At 33.6% G+C, this 8,401-nt stretch overlaps 1 pseudogene; it reads left to right on the top strand.

Annotated features, from left to right (window-relative positions):
* Positions 1–6,496: 6,496 nt before the first annotated feature.
* LOC114398645 lies at positions 6,497–7,294 on the top strand (annotated as a pseudogene).
* Positions 7,295–8,401: the final 1,107 nt, after the last annotated feature.

Below are 8,401 nucleotides of genomic sequence, written 5' to 3'. Positions count from 1 at the left end.
CCTTATTGCTGCCACTGTGAATTTGCGGATGACATTATGGTGGCCCATATCTCATATGGAACAAAGTTATTATGCTAGGAGCTCTTTAGCATGGGTATAAATCTTAAATTTGAAACCCAACTTTGCTAAACAAACACTAATGGTGTCTCTTTTGCTCATTTCTCCCTTAAATGAATTTCAGTGTAGATATCACTTTTGTTTGTGGATGTTTCTTTGAATGCTTGGTAGTTAGGAGTACTGCATCTCTTTCATCTTCTTATTGATGCATGTTTCTCTAGAAGTTTGTCAAGAAGTATATGCTTGTGTATTAAGTCTGTCATGGAATTTGAATCTCAACTACCTATTTGAGGTTGGGAAAAGGAGGGCTAAGAGGAGGCATCAACTTCGACACTCCTGTTGTGAGAATTAACATTGCTTCCTTCACACTTGCACTAAAGTTGACTCCATAGTCAAAAGATTGCAAAAACAAATCTGATATTGTTAATTAAGAGATATTAGATATTCACAATCACTGTGTTTAAACCAATCACACAAGCACTTAAATTAGTGGTTAAAGAAATTAAGTTGTTAATTTATTAATGATGTAAAAATTTTGAGTCAATCAGTTTCAGTGAGTTCCTAATCTTAAAAAAATTGTATACGTAACACATGGTTTTAAATTGTGGTTGCTAGCGATAGATATTTAAGCTCCACATCTCCTGTTCCTTAGTGCTAATGACAAGGAAACTTCCGATATGACAATTATTTGTCATTGAAAGCTAGCATCACTAAGTTCCACTTAAAGCTCCGAAGGAGGTAAGAAGCTAGTTTACTTAAAGATATTTTAGTTTTTACTATTATTTTGAATCTCATGTGGTATTGTGGCAACCTCCTATTGATATGATATTTACTAATTTAGTCTTGCTTCATCAAGATGGTTTTGAAAATCTTCTTGACTTGGATCAAGTTTCTTCTAGTTGTCAAATACTTGTTGAGATATGCCTGGAAAGAATGGACACAATCAATGTGTAGATGAACCAAAAGAAACATAAAAGCTGATATTATTACGTGTTTAACTTAAAATGTTGAATAAATGACATGGCTAAAACTAAAGTCAATGGGGTCAAGTCTTATGCTATGTTTGAATAGTTTCTCTTAGGTTGTTGTGGTTATGATTTATGACATTCACAAGTAGTAATTTAATCTTCATATTATGGTCATTTCAAGAACTTAAGAACCTGAGGCCTCAACTTTATTCTACTACACAATACTGTGAAAAATCTTATCTCCAAAGTTAACAAAAACAAATGTAAGGATTCATTTTGTTAATGAGTTTTTTAAGTTGTTCTTGAAGGCAACCTTCTCATTTTTAGCTATTTTCTATGTATATGACTAAAGTTCCCAATCAGGACAAACAATTAGTGGTGGACTTTACTTCTAGTTGATTCTTTCCAGAGATACAAATGTTATGACTATTTTTTTTAAAATTATTTATTGGGTCCCTAAACCTGACCATATTAACAATATTCCCACTATGTGTGTGTGTGTGTGTGCATTTGAATGCATGAAGAAAGATTCATTATATGGGTTCTTAAAATGTATGGTCATGTTTCAATTGTGAAATTGGTGAGCATGAATGTTATAGTCATTCTAGAAAAAGATAGTAGATTTTATGTTCTTAAAATAATTTTGTGATTAATTGATATAACTGTATCAAGGAGTGATGATAGGGAGGCTCTTTTTATATTACATGTTCATGCCATATTTTCTATCTGATACAAATAAGTGACACTATCAACAATATTTTAATTAACTATGTTTAAGGAATCAATGGACAAAGTGGTGTTAATTAGAAACTCTATAAAAGTCAATTTGAAAAAAATACACTTTCTGAGATGGTTCTCTAAAAAATTGGCCTTTCTAAGACGGTTCTTCAGAAACCCATCTTAGAAAGTCTATTTCTAAGACGGTTCTTTCAAAAAATCATCTTAGAAAGTAGACTTTCTAAGGCGGTTCTTCGGAAAATCATCTTAGAAACTTCACTTTCTTAGGAAGTTCTTTTAGAAAACCATTTTAGAAAGTGGACTTTCTAAGACAACTTTTTGAAAGAATCATCTTAGAAATGTCAATGCTTTAACATTTTTTTAAAACAAAAAAATACATTCTAAGACGGTTTCAAAGAGAATCGACGTAGAAATTGAGATTTTAAGATAGTTTAAAAACCATCATGGAAAGTGTTGAGTTTCCACGATGGCGGCTTCAAAGATGGTTTCCGAACCGTCGTGGAATGTGCTAAAGAACCAATGTGGAAAACGCTGTTTCTAATAGTGCATATGTCTCCCCCATACGAAAAGTTATGTTCTTGAATATAAACCTCTCCATTTCAACCATTTTTTTTATCCAATTGAGTCCATGCATGACAAAGACTTTGAAGATGTGTTGAATGTGCCATTCCTAGAAGGACTAAAGTCACAAATAGGTGTGATTGGTGCGTGTGTGCAAGGGTTTTCTGCTATTTCAAACCACTCATGATACCGTCAGGTTCTTTGTGTGGAAACTATAACCTGTAAAATTCAAAGGAATTTCATGGCTGACTGAGTTAATAAAATTAGTGGAGGAACAAACTTCTCGATATCTGGTTGGTTTGGGTATGATGAAGGCACGAGCGACTTCGTGTTTGTGTTGATTTTTTTGTTAGCATCGATGTGCTACTTTTACATTCACTCAACAAGAGCCTAACGGATGGACCTTCTTTTGCACATCCATAAGGCGACGTAATGTCTTTTGAAGAAACTTCTGGATCATTTTTCGGAATATTTTACAAAAGCTGTATTTACTGGAAGATGTCCAATGACCATAGAGGCAAATGTTTAGTTGTACTTGATTTATCAAGAAAGATGTTAAACCAACACACCATTCTTGGAACCGTCACAAAGGGATTGAATAACCTAACAGGCTTGTTGGCTTTTGGAGGTAAGTTGACAATTTTTAATGTGCTTGAGTGGTGGGTATTTGAGCAAGAGATGCAAATATGGTCTTTGGATAATGATCAAGATTCGAGATCATGGTCACTGAGACATGATCTTTTGTTCAATGAAGATAATTCCCATGAAGGAATATTTAACATTCCCATTTACTTAGCCAAAGTTGGCTTCCTTACAACAAACAATGACACTACTCATTTTGCCAAAGTAGATACTAAGTTGGGTGTGACATTGCAAAGTTTGGAATATGACTGTAAGTTTTACAAGGAGTTATGCTTGGTATACTTTGAGTCTATATTTTCCCCATAAGTATGTGTCTTTTATTTATAATCCTTTTGAATCTTAGTAAGTTGAATATTAGTAAGTTTTAAAATTTAATATATTTTTTTAAAGTAAGTTGCAATGTACTTATTATTAAAGTTGTGTTACCTTTGTTTTATGAAGTTTGTCTAAGTTATGGAAATTATATGTGGTTTCAATGATCTTGTCTTGAGAGAAAAAGAAGAGTGAATTCTAAAAGTGATTAATATGTGAAATAAAATTTAAGAAGTTGAATGCACCATTGAAGGAATTTATTTCAATAAAAATTGATTTTTTCTACAACTTTATTAAAGCACGTCTAGAGTTTAAAAGTGCTCAAAAGTAAGGCCATTTTGAATTTTGAAATATCAGTTAAAGCAATTATAAAAGAAGTTACATGAAGACATCGAAGAACGTTACATCTGTGTAGTTAGTAATATTGTTGTACAAGTGTCAAAATCATAGAATTTGACTGGTAGTATTAAAAGTTCATAAATAAGATCTGACTGTCAATTTTTGATAGATTGAATCATTATCACTTAACTCCTCAAAAACTGACAATGCCACACATCAAAATTGGCTACTAGTTCAGAAGGTCATCGTGTATATATTCATTCCCATTTTAATGAATTCATGTTTCTTTACATTACTTCATCTTTCTAAACCCTTTACTTTTCCAATCTTCTTTTCTTCTCGAAACCTTTACGATTCCAATCTCTATTTCTGATTACTTCTAGAATTACTAATGAAATTTGAATGCTTATGGAAACAACCTTTTAAATCAAAAACACTATCATAAATCTACTTACAAATTATCTCACAAACCATTATACGATATTACTACAATTATCTATGGATATCTTTATCGAAATTACCATTATTATATGTATTAAGTATTAGATAATTCTTTGATAAGTTGAAAACTATGAACTTGCTTGTTTGATTAAAAAGAACTTACAATCAAGAATGGATTTTTGTCTCATCTTTAAATATTTATTTGTTAATAGAACCATTTAGAGAAAATTACTCAATTGTTATAGTAATATATTCTTTTCAAAGAATAAGTACAATTTTCACGGTTAACAAGTTGATATATTGTTAAAATTTTGTTGTCCACATTTTTGTAGTAAATTTCATAATTTAATTGTATGTCTATACTCCTTTAGTATAATTGCTTAACCATTTAATGTATTAAAAATAATGCTATTTAATGAGACAAAAAATTAAATAAATTAAATTAAAATTAAAATAACATTCAATTATTATAAAAATTATCTTAAAACAAGACTGTTAAATCTACAATAACAAAGTAATAGGTAATTACCATAACAAAGTCTTTTTTTTTTACTAGTAAAAAATGTTGTTCTTAACATATTCGTCCTTAAAAAAAACTCTTATTCAATCCACAATTGAATTAACATGGCCAAATGGCTTGTTTCTGCCACGCAAAAGGATGTAACCACATGTCTTTAGTCAAAATTGAATTCCGATGATGTGGGCATTGACTTATCTTCTAGTCAAGCATAGTGACTCAATTCTGAATTTTTTTTTTAAAAAAAAAGACAGATTGTAAAACAAATTGTTTATTGAATTTTCAAAAAATAAAATTATGCCTCAATAAATGTATTCATCCTTAAAGTTTGTTTACTTCTTTAAAATAACTAAAGATCCAATTTTTGTGTTTGCCATTGTGGTTGGTATTAGTGGCCCATGCACCATGAACATGTTATCATTGTAATTGGGCCATAGTGATGGAAGCATGCTTATGGAGCTTCTATGGAGGTTGGATCTTTGAGCTTCAATGAGGTCCTTTAATGGTGGTTTTCCATCATGGAGATGCAGCGGAAGACAAACGAGAAGAGGTGAGAGGAGGCGCCATCCACTAGGGAATAAGCCATGGAAGAAGGAGCTTCACCACCAAGATGAGCCTTGGATAAGAAGCTTGGAGAGGAGGCTTCAATGGAGGAAAAGAAAGAGGGAGAGAAAGAGAGAGGGGGGAGCACGAAATTGAAGGAAGAAAAAGGGAGAGAAGTTGAACTTTGAGTTATGTCTCACAAGACTCTCATTCATCAAAGTTACAACAAGTGTTACACATGTTTCTATTTATAGACTAGGTAGCTTCCTTGAGAAACTTTCTTGAGAAAACTTCCTTGAGAAGCTTCTTTGAGAAAACTTCCTTGGGAAGCTAGAGCTTAGCTACACACACCCCTCTCATAACTAAGCTCACCTCCTTGAGAAGCTTCCTTGAGAAGATTCCTAAAGAAGCTAGAGCTTAGCTACACACACCTTTCTAATAGCTAAGCTCACCTCCTTAAGATGAGAAGCTAGAGCTTAGCTACACACCCCCAATAATAGCTAAGCTCACCCCCATGACAAAATACATGAAAAAACAAAAAAAGTCCCTACTACAAAGACTACTCAAAATGCCTCGAAATACAAGGCTAAAACCCTATACTACTATAATGGCCAAAATACAAGGCCCAAACGAAGGGAAAACCTATTCTAATATTTACAAAGATAAGTGGGCTCATACTTAGCCCATGGGCTCGAAATCTACCCTAAGGCTCATGAGAACCATAGGGCCTTCCCTTGGATCTCTGGTCCAACCTACTTGGAGTCTTTTATCCAATGCCCTTGCAGGGTAGGATTGCATCACATGGACTATAAAATTACAATATTAAATAGTCTATTTATTTCCAATTATAGATATAACTATGGGTAAATAGCCACTTTTGTCCCTGAATGTGTAATTCGCTGACAAATGTGTCCCTGAAGGATGAAAAATGCAATTTACTCCCCGAAAGTATAAAAAGTGTGAAAAATTTATCCAGCCATCAACTTTTGTCCGTCACCGTTAAAAAAGTTGTCTACGTGGCACAAAGGGACGAATTTGTCACTAAAAAACTTGCCAATATGGTCATCTCTAATTGCCAACATAAGGATATATTTGTCATGAAATATTTTCTTGACTTTAGATCTTCTCGCTCTAGGAATAGGGATATTTGTGACATAGTAATTTCAAATAAAAATTCATCCTTCACACACCTTAAGCCTTTTCTTCTTCTTCTGGCGTTCCTTGCCCAATGTTGGCTCTTGTTCTTTTTCTCGCACACTTCCATTGCTTCCTTCCCCAAGGTGCTTCCTTTTTTAACGCATTTTGTTCCGGACGACGATCACCACAGTGAACGTTGGCTCTTGTTCTTCTTCTCGCACACTTCCACTGCTTCCTTTTTTTAGGGATTTTGTTCGTTCCTGAGGGTGTGGCTTAGGTTTTGGAGTTTCTTTTTGGGGTTCAGTTTGATGGATTTTGGAGGGTTTTTGTTGCTCTGCATTGATGGGTTGCCTTTCTGGGTTTTTGTTCATCCCTACTTCTAGAAGTGCACGGTTCTTTTGGCTTAGGACTGATCAGATTCGTTGCAATTTATCGATGATAACTTTCAGGTGGTTTACTCGTGCAATCCTTTATGCAAATCATATGCTTGTTATATTTGTGGCTTTGTTGTGGATCACCCCTTTGGCTGGGATTTTTATAAATAAGGGAAATGGTGTGGTAAAGAGTGGATTTGGTAATGTCGAGAAATTGGCAGGGAATGTGGGTTGCCTTCTGATTTTGGTAGCTTTAGGAAGTGGAGCTTGTTGGGGTCTGGTTTGTTGTAGATTGTGGCTTTGAGGCCTAACCTGTAGATGTATATGAATGAAGCTTTGTTGTCTTGGTACCGAAGGCTTCATGTTAGCAAGGTTCCTGACTTGGATTATAGTAGGGCAAAGATGTTTCTGCATAATCGCTACTTGTGCCTTGTGGTTTTGCAATTCCTTTGCCCTCCTGTGTTGGCGCTTCTCTTTCTTGGATTGTCTCATATTGATGATGGTGTTTCCTTTGGAATTTTACAATGTTGAATGATTTACTGCCCGACTTTGCTTTCTTCAAGGAGGTTGTTTTATTTTTGGCTTGGTGGGTAACTTTTCTCTAGGCATTGTTCTCTTCGGTGATCATTGTGCTACATCGCCATTGTGTTTTATATGTTTCTTGATTGAGCCTCTATTTTCCTAAATGCTATTTTATTGGGCCTTTCTGTGAGCCTTTTATTGTAACTTGAATACTTTCATTTTGGTAAGAGTGTTGTGTTGGACTTTTAAGAGAAGTTTTCCAGGTTAGTCGACACGATATCATTCTTTAGGAGATATCAGATTTTCAAGCACAACTGTGTTCTATGTTGCTTTTGAAGCTTTTGGACATAAGAACCATACCCAATAAACTGACTATAGAAAGGCCAAAGTCATATGAAAGTTCACATTCCCTTCAAAATATCATGCAGACTTACATGTGTTGTAGTTTGTAAATTAGAGGTATATCTACAGCTGAAATCTTGACATATATCATTCTATGCAATGGTAAAGTCTAGCACTGGATTAGCCATATGTGTATTTTACCTTTAAGGTGAACCTCATCATGTTTGTTCATCATCCTTTTGAAGTTTTGTTTTGTTGTTTGTGCTTCATACTCAGTTGGAAACATTTATAAACATTTTTTAATCGTAAGTAATGTAACTCTTTATGTCTTTAATAAGATATCAAGCTCGAATTTTATGCATGAAAAATATGTGATTAGATATGAATATTTTTACTAAAGATGATTAATAATTTTCTAACAGAAATTAACTATTAACAAAAACATATAAAACACAATATACTAATATTTAGGTCCAAAAAAATTATTGACAATTTCCAAAATTGATATTTTGGTCTAACGGAATGTACAGACATTTATGTTCATAAAAAAATGACTAACAATTTCCTCCAAGAAAAAAATGTCGACATTTTTGTCCAACAAAATATTATTGACATTTACATCCAAAAATTGCATCTTACTGACATTTTCGTTCAATCTAGTCAGCATGGCCACGTTGGTAATCAACTTTGTGACAAATTCGTCCCTCTGTGTCACATAGGCAACTTTTTTAACGGTGATGGACGGATAAATTGTCACATAGGCAACTTTGAGACAATTTCCATCTTTTAGGGACGCATTTGTCAGCGAATTACACATTCAGGAACAAAAGTGACTATTTACCCTATAACTATTTTCCTAAATTTCTCATCTTGCAATACCATTTGTTCCCTCATATCTTCCTTCAATT

This window comes from Glycine soja, chromosome 19, assembly GCF_004193775.1.
Source record: "Glycine soja cultivar W05 chromosome 19, ASM419377v2, whole genome shotgun sequence".
NCBI lineage: Eukaryota > Viridiplantae > Streptophyta > Magnoliopsida > Fabales > Fabaceae > Glycine > Glycine soja.
This window is presented reverse-complemented; position numbering and strand designations above follow the sequence as displayed.